The sequence below is a fragment of the Homalodisca vitripennis genome, chromosome 2 (assembly GCF_021130785.1).
Source record: "Homalodisca vitripennis isolate AUS2020 chromosome 2, UT_GWSS_2.1, whole genome shotgun sequence".
Lineage (NCBI taxonomy): Eukaryota > Metazoa > Arthropoda > Insecta > Hemiptera > Cicadellidae > Homalodisca > Homalodisca vitripennis.
The window spans coordinates 210882688-210900831 of NC_060208.1; the positions used below are offsets into that span (position 1 = coordinate 210882688).

Below are 18144 nucleotides of genomic sequence, written 5' to 3' on the forward strand. Positions count from 1 at the left end.
GGAAGATGTGAAACAACCGGCCACATAGAGACGAGACATGGCGTTGCTGTACCGTTTCGTCAAGATCCCGGACCGCGCCGACACACACGTGTTCACGTTTATCGTGACCAAGTCGGTGACCAGGGACCTGGAGAGGGACATCACTTCCAAGGAGTTCACCTGCGGTCACCAACGATGGGCAATCACCTTCTCCCGTACCGACAAAGTGCTAGGGGTCTACCTAGTGTGGCGGAGCACCTCGGAGGCTATGAGGGTCTATGTGGACTTCACCTTCACGCTGCTCAACAGGGACCACTTCAGTCATAATGAGGCGTTCTCAGGCAAACAGGTTAGTCTTAGCAATATAAGTCGTGTACAGCACACGTAGTATAGTGGAGCATCTCGGAGGCTATGAGAGTCTATGTTGACTTCACCTTCACGCTGCTCAACAGGGACTACTTCAGTCATAATGAGCGTTCTCAGGCAAACAGGTTAGTCTTAGCAATATAAGTCGTATACAGCACACGTAAGTATAGTGGAGCATCTCGGAGGCTATGAGAGTCTATGTTGACTTCACCTTCACGCTGCTCAACAGGGACTACTTCAGTCATAATGAGGCGTTCTCAGGCAAACAGGTTAGTCTTAGCAATATAAGTCGTGTACAGCACACGTAGTATAGTGGAGCATCTCGGAGGCTATGAGAGTCTATGTTAACTTCACCTTCACGCTGCTCAACAGGGACTACTTCAGTCATAATGAGGCGTTCTCAGGCAAACAGGTTAGTCTTAGCATCATGAGTTCCTGTTACAGCACACGTAGTATAGTGGAGCACCTCGGAGGCAATGATGGTCTATGTGGACTTCACCTTCACTCTGCTCAACAGGGACCACTTCAGTCATAATGAGGCGTTCTCAGGCAAACAGGTTAGTGTCAGAAACATATGTCGTGTACAGCACATGCCATACAGCGGAGATCTTTACAATCACCCTCTTTCATACGTGGCAAATGCAACCCACGTCGAGCAGTGGTGTCAGTCCATTATTTGGGCGGTTCTCAGTTAAATTCCAAAAACTCACCTGCATTTTAAAATGGCTGTGAAACTAAGAAGACAGTGTTTTAGGCAAGTCTTTAACGCATTTAGCCTTGGAGTAGTCTGTTGAGGAATAGAACACTCGCTTGCGAGGGCAGGCGTTCATAAACCACCGTTATGTGTCTCTCAGTTCGATTGTTTGTTCTATAACATGCCTCATATATATGTATATCTTTACCTCTGGTTGTGGTATATTTATTAAAAAGTTGTTTTCCAATATGTAGACTCATGGCAGAGTTATCAGCTGAAATTTCTTTTAAAACCTTTCTACACGATTTTAAATTTGATTTTTGCGATGGTTGGACTCGACTTTTTCGGATTCCCAATAGTCTTTGAAGCATAGTTCCCCAAAGGAAACACTTTATAGGCCATACCGGGTTATATCAAGCCAAAATACGCCGTAATCAGTACTTGACCTGGACAGTACTTTGCTAAATACCTCAGAAAATAGATGTCTGAGCTGATTTTGGCGCTCATTAAATTCAGTCGTAGATTGAGGTACATTCCTAGAAATTTCTTAAACCTGACAACTTTTAGTGTAGAGTCACCCATAAAGATCGCAGGTCCTAATTGGTTGCCAGCAGTGCACAAAAAAATTCAAAACGTTGGGTTTTGAAGAGGGTATTGTGAGATTGAGGCTGTGGAATTATTGCACGCAGTTCTTGATATCGAAAAAACCTGCAATTCCCAAATTTATCTTAATATTGCTACGAGGGCTTATGTGGAATTATATTATGCTGTAAAAATAGATTAGTGTCAGCAACATAAGCCATGTATAGCACCTGAAATATAGAGGAGTACCTCAAGTTACATCTTTTTTATTGCTTTGTTTTTTAATCGGTTTTCCATTACACACTCAGTAATACACAGAAGTGAGAGTGTTTAAACATTGAAAAAAAAAGAACAAATTATAGATAAAACTATTTATGTATCAGTATTATTACGATAAACTATTTCCAAAAATATTTTTTACCGTTTTGAAAGTGCATGAAAAATAAGTGTATTTGAATTTGAAAAACCAAAATATCACTTTACTTTTCATTAAACTATCCTAACTGGTTTCTAATACTTAACAGTTGAAGAAATTTAATTTGTGTCATGTATCATTTCAGTGAATTGAATGAAACAAAACCGTCCATTCGCATCCATGAATCTAAACCTGAAAACACTGTAGAAAACTTTAAAAGTACCTTATTTTGAAGTGAAATTTTCGTATTTTACAAGTAGTTACGGTAGACGTCATTTTACTTGTACTGCTTTATTCGTGTATTTAGTTCGGTCGCCATAATTCAACATACGGATGAGTTTAAACAATTCATTTTTAAATTTAAATGTGTAGATAATCAATCCACATTTTTAGAAAATCTAAAACATGTTTATCTTGTATTTGTTTGAACAATAGCTCGAGTTTCCAATAACGACACATTTGTTACAGGTTGGTTACTCCACATCTAGCAACACTGCAATATAATTATCAATACATATAAAAAAGTGTACTTATTTGAAACACGTACTATTTTGCTTTTGAATGGAGGTTAACTAAAGCGTATACAAGTGGTTGGCTTGCAGGAAGGACATAAGAGACTGGAATAAGTATAATTTTTCGGTACTTGCAATACTTCCATCTCTTACTTTCTCACGCAAAATAAGATTCCATAGGTCCTCTGATTTGGACATACTAGCATATTATACATACTTCTATAAATTACTACTTACATTATGTCCAGGTGAAGTTCACGACTGAGTGTCCAGCCCAGGGGAACCGTAACTACATCGCTGTCAGTGAACTTTACGTCCGGAACTTCGCTGACAACAACGGGGAGTTCCAGCTGGAACTGAGCATGGGCCATGTGAGGACGATGTTCGACACCGACTTCCGCGTCCCTTCATCGATATTCGGCCACCAAATGCCGCGCCAGCACCACCAGAGCGCCGCCAAGAACCCTCCACAGGCCACCAAACTAGAGACCACCTACTTCACCTACGGCGGCTTCGACTGGAAACCTCGCTCTTTACCCTAATGGCATCAAGGATATTCACGGTGAGAGCTGCGATTTAAGTGGAGCTATTCTGGGTCAAAAACTAAGTGGAAGATATACATTCTGACATTAAAATATAAAACTAAAGTTTTTATAGTGTTTACTAGTTGAACTATGGAAAAAATCATAGGCTGCAGCATATGCCTTTTGTGTCCAAACGTTTACCTAAACAGTTTATAAAGTATATATCAAGAAACCACAATAGAAAATGTAATACTGGTGTATTATTTTTTGTAGTTGGATTTTACAATCATAAGACAGAGTTATATTGGAGTGATCACTACAAATAAATAAACTGTACCACCGTTTTGGCCAACAAATTAACATAAAGTTTCGAGAAGTGTTGTATGTCCACTTCTTCATGTTTCAAATCCTAATTAATGCAGTAGTCCATAATGCAATACAAGTTATAAAAATTTGGATAGACTAATAATATGCAAAAAATATCAACACAAGTTGTATACATTAAAACACAAACTTTTGCCCATGACGATGTAAAAACCTGTTTCTTTAAACTATCCATAATCACAAATTAAGTAAAAAAAAACATTCCTCGACGATCCGTTTGCTGTTCATGGACATTTTATACGATTAATTATATTTAGGCACGTATACTCTCTCTCTAGAAACGTAATGATTCAACTATTTGTTGCTAACTCTAAGAAGTTTAAGTTACAGTAGCTCTTTTCTTCAGAATTCATTAACTCATAATAACAAGGCAACTTTAAATAATACAACTTCGGAATAGAACTTCCGGTTAGTATTTCTTAGAATTGACTCGTTCTCATAATCGAATTATGACAGAATAAGATTATGTTAAAATTGAAAACCGTTTTAAATACCAATGCGATTATTAAACACTTAAATTACTTATACTAAGATATTCTTCAGTTTTGGAAAGGTTTATAAAGAAACTCGCCTGGAATGATTATCTGTCATCTTATTTCTGGTTCTAACTATTTCCTTTTACACGTCAATCCAGGTTAGCTGTTACGATTATCTATGTTTTACTACCATAATCACTCTATATTCCAATTTACTTAACGTTAAGCTTCTTTGGAACAAAGTTCCATCCGTTTAGGTATTTTATTACTAATAGAACACCCCTTTCTTGCATAAAGCGGTCATTTAAAATTAATATTGTAGGGTCGTTGCCATATGACCAGCCTGAGAAAACTGTTTTTGTTCATCCACGACATTTTTTTTTGACGTGAAAATGAGGTGAAAAAGTCTCAAAATAATGCAGGTTAACAGAGATTTTTTATGTTCCTTGAGTTAATTTTTAGTTTTCAGATTACTACACAAGCACTTTTCTTTGTATGACAAAGGCACAAAATACCACTTTGACTAATTCAATCATAGATTTGCATGTAAATTACAGGAATAAAATATAAAAATGAATTTGCATTTCCTCAGATGCTGATGAGAACGGCGTCAAACTTCGGCCGATTTTAGAGAACAGCAATGAAGGTTAAGTTATCAATCACTGTGAGAAAACCACCTCATCTGCTAGCCCCCTACCCTTACCAAATAACCGTGCATTAGAAAAAGCTAAATGACAGTTATTAATCACCTTTTTTGGAGCCACACGTTTTTGTATGAAACTTATGTAGCATCGATCTATCATAAGTTGCACACACAATACCCTCAACAGGTATAGTTTTGATTCAAATGTAGAGATTTGCTCACATCTATTTGGTTAGTTTCAACATGTACTTTCAGTTGAGCACCAAACAGGCGACCCCTATTTGCACCATTGTTTAGACAGTCCAGTGTTCACTTTTCACCCCTATACATGGATTCTCGTAGTGTTTTTTAGGTAACTAGAAAAATCCTTCACTCACTTTACAAAACTCAGGTATTTTAGTAAAACAGAAGTTGAATAGAGAATAAAACTTTAACAATATAAACTGTAGTAGGCTATTAGGGTAGATTTTATGTGAGGATTTGAATTGGTTTTTACGAACTAGTTGACGCATTCTTAGGCAGTTTTAAATATCAAAACAATAGATCAGAAAAGGCACAGTATTAGATTTAATAGACCATAGTCCACGATCTAGAAACAATTTTGCATAGTATGTATACAATCTTTTCTGTTTCTTGAAATAGATGTAGAAATTTCCACCACGAAATAAATCGGTTGTCAGCCACCCTAACTTTAGGGGAAGGTATCATAAAGGTAATAATCCTGAAAGGATAATATTTTTCCAATATCACGTCTTTCTTAACTTTCCACGATTAAAACCAACCGTCAGACAAGTACAAACATTTTTAATCAGCGACAAGTAGAATACGCAAGGTCCTTAAGATGGTGGCTTTCATTTCTTAATCCGACTACTATAACTATTTATTTGTGTATGGTGACGATCGGTTTTAAGTCTAACTCCAAGCTAAAAAAAAAAACAACTAAAAAAATAGAAAAGTAGTCGCGGGACTGACTGATAGAAGTGACTCCTTCTTAATAACGGGATGTGAATATAAATCTTGGGAATATAAGTGTTACAATCCTTATAACTTGCCAAAATTTTATATACAACAGCAGTTTGACCTAGAGAAATTAAAATTAAAATATTTTAAATATATATATATATAACCAATTTTTATAACTTTTATGGTATAAAATCAGATTACCCAAACTATTAAAAAACACGCATACCACCATAAATTTTTTGACTAGTACGCGATTTACGATTCTTCAGGTTATCCGAAGAAATATGGTAATCTGTAATCCTGTATCTCAATAAATATGATTTTTTTCCAAAAACACTATAGAACAATTTGTTTAAATTAGTAAGTTTAGTGTAGCCACTGAATAGAACTAGCGTAACGTGGCTTTTATGGACGCGAAACGACAGTTTTCCCCGTGCTAAAACATACATCCATAGCCCGCCAAAAGAAGTAGTCACTCAATAATGTGGTTCGTACTTTTATTCCTTTCAATATATCCTCCTATTCCGACCTTCACCAGAATTAACGTGGCTGGCGATCGATTTCTAACTTAGAAATTTATCTTAAAATTAGGCCTTCTAATCGATATCTGAGGTTTATCTTGGAAAAAAGATTTCACCCCCGTTGCGGAGTTCAAATCATTTTCACTTTTGAAGTAAAAGGGTAAGATGAACCTAATTCCAAAATTGTATACAAGTTCGGTTCACAGTAAACAAAAATTCTGAGCAATAATGCTTCAATGACTGCACTATCACCTTCACGCTGCGCTCAACAGGGACCACTTCAGTCATAATGAGCGCGTTCTCAGGCAAGCAGGTTAGTCCTAGCAATATAAGTCGTGCACAGCAGCACACGTAGTTATAGTGGAGCACCTCGGAGGCTATGAGGGTCTATGTGGACTTCACCTTCACGCTGCTCAACAGGGACCACTTCAGTCATAATGAAGTGTTCTCGGTCAAACAGGATTAGTCTTAGCAGCATACGTCGTGTACAGCACACATAGTATAGTGGAGCATCTCGGAGGCTATGAGGGTCTATGTTGACTTCACCTTCACGCTGCTCTCCAAAAACACTATAGAACAATTTGTTTTTAAATTAGTAAGTTTAGTGTAGCCACTGAAATAGAACTAGCGTAACGTGGCTTTTATGACGCGAAACGACAGTCTTCCCCCCGTGCAAAAAACATACATCCATAGCCCGCCAAAAGAAGTAGTCACTTCAATAATGTGGTTCGTACTTTTATTCCTTTCAATATCCTCCTATTCCGACCTTCACCAGAATTAACGTGGCTGGCGATCGATTTCTAACTTAGAAATTTATCTAAAACTATTTAAAGAAAAACCAGGTTGTGGGATTGTACAGAATCTTGGTTCTTGGATCCTGGACTGTAATGTGCAACGCATTGGCATGGTTCAAACGTGTATGATCTTTGAAATTAAACAGGCAATATTGTACCTTTAAAATTACCATCCAGTAAAGAATTTTGAATCTATGTCACAATTTCCTCCATCATGAAACATGTGGTTGAAAGGATTCTGGCCACAAAGCAACGCTATTTAGTTGAACCAGATTAACTATAACTATCCCCCATCTAAAATCAGTTTTAATGCTATGATTTAACATAGTTTGCATTATTCATGCATTACTCTGCGACTTTCTTCCCTAATCACATCATTTGGAAAATAAGTTTGTTTCATTTGCCACTTTCTATGATCTCTTTAGTAATATTGTCATGTATCTTGCTTTATACAGGGTGTAAATTTAATCCTGATACGCATGGATATATTCCAAATATATTGAGATATCGATGTAAAACTCTTCATCGTAGCTATTAAAATACTTTTATAAAACTCTTTGAAGGATAAACATATGTTTCCCTCCTTCTCCCCCGCGGGTTGGTAGAGGGAGGGTGACTATAAATTTTAAAATTGCAAACCTTATCTTGTAACATGTCATTTGAAAGGTAAATTCAAAAGAAACACAATTGCATGAATAAAAAAAATCTCTAGTAAAGTTATGGACAAACAACGCGTTACATCTAAGGGTGTAAATTAAATCCTGATACGTTTGGATATATTCCAAACAGAATGAGATATCAATATACAACCTTCAGCATACTTATTAAGTGGTTTTTTTTGAGTTACCATTGTGTTTCCGTTAAATATACATTTAAAGTTACAGATCCCTAAGATAGGGGTTTAAATTTGAAATTTTAAAGTTATCCCCTTTCAGCCCCCCTTTGAAAAGATGGTGAAAATCTTGTCACCCTCAAAACATCCAGGATAGGGGTCTTAATTTGAAAATTTAAACTGACGCACTCCTTTTACCCCCATTAAAAAAGGGGGGAAATATTTTTATTCTTCAAAAAGTTCAAAAAAATTAATTTTAGAGGTATGGTGAAAATTTAACATCGATAACTCAATCCGTTTGGAATATATCCAAGCGTATCAAGACTTAATTTTACACCAATAAATATGGAAACCCATTTCACAGATTCATTTGAGGAATAATGTTCAAGTCCCATTTGATTTGTTTCTGAGTATTATGCTAAAGAATGAGACACATTCTTTATCCTCACTATATGGTTTTTTTCTGAAAACTCAAGTCTTAATAAAATTATCTTTACCGGACGACATAACATCATATTATACCTTGTAAGTCCAATCTCAAGGTTACTAGACACGACTATATACGGTATTGATGCAATGTTTGATTTTACAGATGCGTTGTCTCCGTGTATCTAAACCGTTGTACGGGGTTCGACCATCAGAGTGCAGGTGCGGTACAGCCTGGTGCTGGGGGATGGCCCGAGGAGGGTGGACTCTGGACCTGTAGACGACGTCTCCGACTCTGACGGCAAAAGCTACGGGTGGCACACCACAGCGAGGTTTATTCAGGATCTCGTGATAAGGGTACGTAGTTCGATTTATAAGGTCAGTATTACGTAGTTCGATATATATATATGTATATATTCTATCTTCTTCCATGTAAGTACGAGTAGTGTGGAAAAATGTCATGATGAAGGTGAAAATCAATTTAGACACTGTTAACACTGTAAAATATATTCATCCTATTTAAGATGTACATCCGCACATTAGTGGTTGCTAATGGTAAGAATTAAACTAATGGAATTTTCCAATTTCGATTAAATTTGACATATTTGTCGCTAATTTAAAAATATCCTAGCACCGTTTATTTTTACGACTACCTTACTGCATCTCCTTCGATTTTAATAGCATGAATCTAAAAGAAATGTAATGAACGTTAACGAAACCTTAGCAACTATAACTGTACAAAAATCACTTTTCAGAGAAATTTGTCTAAACTGTAAAATTACGGTTAAATATGAATTTAATTTTGGTTTTGGTCCAAGAAGGGATGTTAAAATTTTTTAGTTATTATAGTGAACACAGCCTCAGACTGTTATTGAAACAACCCATAACTGTACTGAAAACAATATACTTCTAAGCGCTATCTTTAAAGTTGATGAAGTAACACTACAATCTGCTGGTGAACCTGGGCGTTAGCTAGTTTCTCCTAATCAGCCTATGAGGTAGGTGAGGTATATTGTGAGGTTAGTTGGCAAACACGATGAAAACCCTTTTCTCCTAATACAGTATTGACGTTCTGAAAAGTTAATGGTTTGAGCAGGACGTTGGATTTTCCCTGAATACCGTATTGAGGTCGGTGACATAATGTTTTAATGTTTATGCACGATGATCAGACTTGTAGTTAAGCTGGAGGAGTGATGAAGATGAAGCTGGTATTTTTGAAATGCTCCATTGCAGATGACCGCGAAAGAAATACAAATATGCTCACATTTATCCCCAATAACGCAATAGTCATGGCTCCAAAGCTAAGGCTAACAAGCCCTCTAATGGCACAACCTGGGACCAACGGCTTAAAGGTGACTTCCGATCCACCACCAATGGCTAGGCAGACGGGCTGCTTGCAAGGACAGGATCGCGCAGCTGTCACCTATCCAAGCAGCAGCCACGTCGGACGTTGCTTGACTAAGTTATATTGCATAGTGTATATGAGAGCGTGCCAAATCCAAATTGTATTTGTTTAAAACTCCAAAAGTAGCCTTTGAACTTGATTCCTAAAACAATTTTCAAAACTCCTGCTTCGGCATAATGTTAAATTTTTCATTTAGTTGTCGGTTAATCATTATCCATTAACGGCTTTTTGAAAATCGTTAAAAGTGAACCAATATTAGTATGATTACGTTCCCAATTAATAGTCCAACTAGAAAAAGTTTTACTTAGAAGTCTAAGAAGGACATTTAGTTACCAAGGTTGAAACTTTGTTGAACTTAAAACAACCCCAAACCTATCAGGCTAACTGGCCAAGTTTTAGACAAAACTTTTAATTAGTTGCATATAAAAGAACGCAAAATATTTTTATACAACTAAATAACAGGTAAGAAGTGTATTTAGATCAAGAGCTCTCAAATCCAGAACAAATCAGTAAGGTTCCTGGCAGCTCAATACAGAGTTCATTGATATTTCAAATCAAAGATCCATTGTGCGACACGAATATCAGTTGTTACTCGTAACTTGACAAATAAAGAACCTCTCTTGACATGAGTTCGCTTTCAAAGGATATTCATGGAGTTAATATTTTAATAAACAAACGCTGTTTACGCTCAGATTTATTTGTTCGTTCGTGCTGCGTTTCATTCAGAATACCAGGCGCTCGTAACCAACTGTATTTTGTCATACATTAAGGGGAAATCTATACCTTTACATGCTTACAGGAACTGTAATAGAAGCTAGAAATAGCTCCGTGTGCAGCTAACATCGACCAGATTATTTTGCATAAAGTATTCTTTAGCTTCACGAAATTATTCTGCAAGATTCAGTATAGTGCTAATTTTATTTGATTGAGTTACCAAATCTCGTTGTAAGCGCGCGATATCACTACGACGTTATACCAGTTTTATAATAGATTTTGTTTATTAACAAAGGCAGACCTGCTTGAGCAAATTATATAAGTCATCTGCAAAGCGCTTTTTAGTAGGTGTTACCCCCCCACCCCCCCCCCCCCCCACCCCCCCCCCCCCCCACCCCCCCCCCCCCCCACCCCCCCCCCCCCCCACCCCCCCCCCCCCCCACCCCCCCCCCCCAGCAGTAAAATTGTTTTTTGACACAACGAATACAAGTGCAAAGAATTGGTAGGGGTCGATTGTGCGAAATACCTTCAAGGACTGTTCTCAGTGAGGGGGCTGCCGACACAAAGGAGAGCCGTCTAGAAAACTCGACTGCACTGTACAATTGCTTGGTGGACACAACGATACAAGTGCAAAGAATGGTAGGGTCGAGTGCGGAAATACCTTCAAGGACTGTTCTCAGTGAGGGGCTGCCGACACAAAGGAGAGCCGACTAGCAAACTCGACTGCACTGTACAATTCCTGGTGACACAACGATACAAGTGCAAAGAATGGTAGGGTCGAGTGCGGAAATACCTTCAAGGACTGTTCTTAGTGAGAGGCTGCCGACACAAAGGAGAGCTGACTAGCAAACTCGACTGCACTGTACAATTGCTTGGTGACACAACGATACAAGTGCAAAGAATGGTAGGGTCGAGTGCGGAAATACCTTCAAGGACTGTTCTTAGTGAGAGGAGGCTGCCGACACAAAGGAGAGCTGACTAGCAAACTCGACCGCACTGTACAATTGCTTGGTGACACAACGATACAAGTACAAAGAATGGTAGGGTCGAGTGCGGAAATACCTTCAAGGACTGTTCTTAGTGAGAGGCTGCCGACACAAAGGAGAGCCGACTAGCAAACTCGACTGCACTGTACAATTGCTGGGTGACACAACGATACAAGTACAAAGAATGGTAGGGTCGAGTGCGGAAATATCTTCAAGGACTGTTCTTAGTGAGAGGCTGTCGACACAAAGGAGAGCCGAGTAGCAAACTCGACTGCACTGTACAATTGCTTGGTGACACAACGATACAAGTACAAAGAATGGTAGGGTCGATTGCGGAAATACCTTCAAGGACTGTTCTTAGTAAGGGGCTGTCGACACAAAGGAGAGAGCCGACTAGCAAACTCGACTGCACTGTACAATTGCTTGGTGACACAACGATACAAGTGCAAAGAATGAGTAGGGTCGAGTGCGGAAATACCTTCAAGGACTGTTCTTAGTGAGAGGCTGTCGACACAAAGGAGAGCCGACTAGCAAACTCGACTGCACTGTACAATTGCTTGGTGACACAACGATACAAGTGCAAAGAATGGTAGGGTCGAGTGCGGAAATACCTTCAAGGACTGTTCTTAGTGAGAGGCTGTCGACACAAAGGAGAGCCGAGTAGCAAACTCGACTGCACTGTACAATTGCTGGATGGCACAACGATACAAGTACAAAGAATAGTAGGGTCGAGTGCGGAAAATACCTTCAAGGACTGTTGGTTCTTAGTAAGGGGCTGTCGACACAAAGGAGAGCCGACTAGCAAACTCGACTGCACTGTACAATTGCTTGGTGACACAACGATACAAGTGCAAAGAATGGTAGGGTCGAGTGCGGAAATACCTTCAAGGACTGTTCTTAGTGAGAGGCTGCCGACACAAAGGAGAGCTGACTAGCAAACTCGACCGCACTGTACAATTGCTTGGTGACACAACGATACAAGTACAAAGAATGGTAGGGTCGATTGCGGAAATACCTTCAAGGACTGTTCTTAGTAAGGGGCTGTCGACACAAAGGAGAGCCGACTAGCAAACTCGACTGCACTGTACAATTGCTGGGTGACACAACGATACAAGTACAAAGAATGGTAGGGTCGATTGCGGAAATACCTTCAAGGACTGTTCTTAGTAAGGGGCTGTCGACACAAAGGAGAGCCGACTAGCAAACTCGACTGCACTGTACAATTGCTTGGGGACACAACGATACAAGTGCAAAGAATGGTAGGGGTCGAGTGCGGAAATACCTTCAAGGACTGTTCTTAGTGAGAGGCTGCCGACACAAAGGAGAGCTGACTAGCAAACTCGACCGCACTGTACAATTGCTTGGTGACACAACGATACAAGTACAAAGAATGGTAGGTTCGATTGCGGAAATACCTTCAAGGACTGTTCTTAGTAAGGGGCTGTCGACACAAAGGAGAGCCGACTAGCAAACTCGACTGCACTGTACAATTGCTTGGTGACACAACGATACAAGTACAAAAGAATGGTAGGGTCGAGTGCGGAAATACCTTCAAGGACTGTTCTTAGTAAGGGGCTGTCGACACAAAGGAGAGCCGACTAGCAAACTCGACTGCACTGTACAATTGCTGGGTGACACAACGATACAAGTACAAAGAATGGTAGGGTCGAGTGCGGAAATACCTTCAAGGACTGTTCTTAGTGAGAGGCTGTCGACACAAAGGAGAGCCGACTAGCAAACTCGACTGCACTGTACAATTGCTTGGTGACACAACGATACAAGTGCAAAGAATGGTAGGGTCGAGTGCGGAAATACCTTCAAGGACTGTTCTTAGTGAGAGGCTGCCGACACAAAGGAGAGCTGACTAGCAAACTCGACCGCACTGTACAATTGCTTGGTGACACAACGATACAAGTACAAAGAATGGTAGGGTCGAGTGCGGAAATACCTTCAAGGACTGTTCTCAGTGAGGGGCTGCCGACACAAAGGAGAGCCGACTAGCAAACTCGACTGCACTGTACAATTGCTTGGTGACACAACGATACAAGTGCAAAGAATGGTAGGGTCGAGTGCGGAAAATACCTTCAAGGACTGTTCTTAGTGAGAGGCTGCCGACACAAAGGAGAGCTGACTAGCAAACTCGACCGCACTGTACAATTGCTTGGTGACACAACGATACAAGTGCAAAGAATGGTAGGGTCGAGTGCGGAAATACCTTCAAGGACTGTTCTTAGTGAGGGGCTGTCGACACAAAGGAGAGCCTGACTAGCAAACTCGACTGCACTGTACAATTGCTTGGTGACACAACGATACAAGTGCAAAGAATGGTAGGGTCGAGTGCGGAAATACCTTCAAGGACTGTTCTCAGTGAGGGGCTGCCGACACAAAGGAGAGCCGACTAGCAAACTCGACTGCACTGTACAATTGCTTGGTGACACAACGATACAAGTGCAAAGAATGGTAGGGTCGAGTGCGGAAATACCTTCAAGGACTGTTCTCAGTGAGGGGCTGCCGACACAAAGGAGAGCTGACTAGCAAACTCGACCGCACTGTACAATTGCTTGGTGACACAACGATACAAGTGCAAAGAATGGTAGGGTCGAGTGCGGAAATACCTTCAAGGACTGTTCTCAGTGAGGGGCTGCCGACACAAAGGAGAGCCGACTAGCAAACTCGACTGCACTGTACAATTGCTTGGTGACACAACGATACAAGTGCAAAGAATGGTAGGGTCGAGTGCGGAAATACCTTCAAGGACTGTTCTCAGTGAGGGGCTGCCGACACAAAGGAGAGCCAGCTAGCAAACTCGACTGCACTGTACAATTGCTTGGTGACACAACGATACAAGTGCAAAGAATGGTAGGGTCGAGTGCGGAAATACCTTCAAGGACTGTTCTTAGTGAGAGGCTGCCGACACAAAGGAGAGCTGACTAGCAAACTCGACTGCACTGTACAATTGCTTGGTGACACAACGATACAAGTGCAAAGAATGGTAGGGTCGAGTGCGGAAATACCTTCAAGGACTGTTCTCAGTGAGGGGCTGCCGACACAAAGGAGAGCCGACTAGCAAACTCGACTGCACTGTACAATTGCTTGGTGACACAACGATACAAGTGCAAAGAATGGTAGGGTCGAGTGCGGAAATACCTTCAAGGACTGTTCTTAGTGAGAGGCTGCCGACACAAAGGAGAGCTGACTAGCAAACTCGACCGCACTGTACAATTGCTTGGTGACACAACGATACAAGTGCAAAGAATGGTAGGGTCGAGTGCGGAAATACCTTCAAGGACTGTTCTCAGTGAGGGGCTGCCGACACAAAGGAGAGCCGACTAGCAAACTCGACTGCACTGTACAATTGCTTGGTGACACAACGATACAAGTGCAAAGAATGGTAGGGTCGAGTGCGGAAATACCTTCAAGGACTGTTCTTAGTGAGAGGCTGCCGACACAAAGGAGAGCTGACTAGCAAACTCGACCGCACTGTACAATTGCTTGGTGACACAAACGATACAAGTACAAAGAATGGTAGGGTCGAGTGCGGAAATACCTTCAAGGACTGTTTTCAGTGAGGGGCTGCCGACACAAAGCAGAGCCGACTAGCAAACTCGACTGTACTTTACAATTGCTTGGTGACACAACGATACAAGTGCAAAGAATGGTAGGGTCGAGTGCGGAAATACCTTCAAGGACTGTTCTTAGTGAGAGGCTGTCGACACAAAGGAGAGCCGACTAGCAAACTCGACTGTACTTTACAATTTCTGGATAACACAACGATACAAGTACAAAGAATGGTAGGGTCGAGTGCGGAAATATCTTCAAGGACTGTTCTCAGTTAGGGGCTGCCGATACAAAGGAGAGCCGACTAGTAAACTCGACTGCACTGTACAATTGCTGGATGGCACAACGATACAAGTACAAAGAATGGTAGTGTCGAGTGCGGAAATACCTTCAAGGGACTGTTCTTAGTAAGGGGCTGTCGACACAAAGGAGAGCCGACTAGCAAACTCGACTGCACTGTACAATTGCTGGATGGCACAACGATACAAGTACAAAGAATGGTAGTGTCGAGTGCGGAAATACCTTCAAGGACTGTTCTTAGTAAGGGGCTGTCGACACAAAGGAGAGCCGACTAGCAAACTCGACTGCACTGTACAATTGCTGGGTGACACAACGATACAAGTACAAAGAATGGTAGGGTCGAGTGCGGAAATACCTTCAAGGACTGTTCTTAGTAAGGGGCTGTCGACACAAAGGAGAGCCGACTAGCAAACTCGACTACACTGTACAATTGCTTGGTGACACAACGATACAAGTACAAAGAATGGTAGGGTTCGAGTGCGGAAAATACCTTCAAGGACTGTTCTCAGTGAGGGGCTGCCGACACAAAGGAGAGCCGGCTACTAAACTCGACTATTCTGAAAAGTAAGACTACGTCATTATCATTTAAACTAATTTCACATCTGACAAAAGTTTGTTTATTTAGTTAATAATAGACGAATTATAGTTAATATACATCCTGATTCAGATTAGACTAAAACTTAACATAACAGATTTACTAAACATATTGTGTAGTAAACGTCATCATTATTGAAGTTTTCATAGCCACTACTGAAATATACAAAAAGAAAACAGGTGAAACCTTCAAGTAAACCGTAAAACTTTGCTACAGTTCATAATAAAACAAGGGGTTTTGTTTGTATTAATTGTCACTCCATTTAAGAGAGTATTATATAAATTAAGACAATTAAGTAATCAGCAAATTAAAGACATGTCACCCATCACTCCCACCATTTGTTAAAACAGTAAATTTCAGCACTTTTCTTTCCGGAATTATTTTACATATACATAAAATACGTTTCAAACAGCTACACTAAAGAAAGGTAAAAATTTTTTTTTATTCAAATAGTATGAAAAGATATCTAAAAACTCTCGATTCTTCAATAAAATATCTGGAAAGGTGTCCTTCAGTAAAGGAGTTTGGAGATGGATCTGAATAAAATTACCTGCGCTTGATTTGCCTAGAGCTCGAAAATACATCCCGCGCCGTTGACTCATTAATAATCTGGGGGTTGTTTGTTCTAATGCTCGAGATTTGCACATTTATAATCATGTTCCCTATTAAAGCTTTTACTAATCACTAGGTTTTTTTATCATTTTTTTTGTACAAATTATTTGAATCGAAGACATTTAAAACCGTTAATATTAGAATAATTTCGAATCCAATGATCAAAAATTTTATTTATTAGACCAGACTTTAAAAGATTTTCATTAGAGTGCATTGAGCATTAGATTATTTTGTTTAAAAACATTCATGTTAAAAATTTTTAAAGGACATTTGTTTACTTTTACACCATAAGGATAAAATAAAATAATAAAAAAATTAAATTAAATTAAAATAATTTGCTGAGCGTTAGCGAAGCCTACCACTTGAGAGGTGGATGCAATGTCTGCCTGCTTATGTACATTATGTGTATACACATATTATATCGGGAATGAAACTGAACTATGGGTTGCAATTTACAATTTTATATGCAATTTTTACATGGAGCTTCATTTATATAAGAAAATAAAGTGATTGTGTGATGGTGCATGTTACTACATGGGATTGGCTGAGCGTTAGTGAATATTTTTATATTGCTCTTATGGGTTGGAAACGAAAAAAATCGCAGAATAAATAAATTTGGAATAACAAATTAATACAATTATATAAAATTTTAACCTAAGATATCTTAACATGTCATAAGTTAAGTGAGTCAAATACTTGAAAATTTTGTACATATTTATATATTTGAATTTAAATATGGTATTTATTTTTATTTGTGATCTATTTTTCATGGTGTATGAAAATTTTAAGGTTAACAACACAGGTTTGATTTTATTTACTCAAGGTAAAACTCCACATATTAGGGTCCACAAACTTTGACGTGAAGAAAACATTATCGATTCTGTGCGGAGGCACACCGACATAAACAGAACGAGTATCGTTACGCGGGGAATAGCCGACTGCAAACTACAAGATGAATGTGCAGCAATTCACTAACCCGCGTGCAGCACGCTTCCATTCAATTTTATCATGTGCCATAAATATAAAAGAGATTGGAGTTTTTATACTTCTTGTCACCAGTCGTCGTTTACACCTACGTAATGGTACCAGTTGAGAGTTCCAGAGTCGATAAGTGATGTATAACTCATTTATCTTTGTGATTGCTAAAACCATAATCCATATTGTATCATTGAATTATAAAGATAATTATAAAAAACGCCTAGTGCAATATATAAAAGGTTTCTTTTCTTTATAATTTTGGTATAAATAATATAGTCATGCATAATGTTTTCATTGGCCCACTGATCATCTCTCTAAGGAGGTGAACATACATTTTACTTAAAACTTTTGCGTTCATACAAAAATGTATTATTCTGTATAGATAAAGCAGCCATGGCTTCAAAAACTACAAAAATTTCGTTGTAGAAACTTATATATGAAAAAATCTCTTTGTTTGACCATGTTCAGTAAGGAAACCAATTACCCTCCTTACATCATCTCTGCCCAAGCAAAAAAAAAAAGGTATTGGGAATCCCGAAATGTTTTGCAGGTTTATGGCAAGATGACAACGAGTCCTATGACTGTGTTTATAATGAGCCCGTTTTTACACACCCCGAGAACCCCAGGATCTGAAAAAGAGGAATGAGCTCCTTTTTATGATTTCTGTAATTCTTTATTTTACGAAATAAAACAGTCCCAACTACATGCTGGAAAACTGCATGAAATCAAAACTTCCCCTAAGAAATTTGCGGACTGCTCACGGCAGTAAAACTTTGAAATTGACCTGACAGTTATTGAATTTTCCTTTGTATTGAGTTATTTTTCCTTTGCATCGGTAGGGTGGTGACCAAGAAAACCTAATTATAGATTTCTAAGTTTGTTGCC

At 39.3% G+C, this 18144-nt stretch overlaps 1 pseudogene; it reads left to right on the forward strand.

The window, feature by feature from the left end:
* The first annotated feature begins 4 nt into the window (after positions 1-4).
* LOC124355985 lies at positions 5-13884 on the forward strand (annotated as a pseudogene).
* Positions 13885-18144: the final 4260 nt, after the last annotated feature.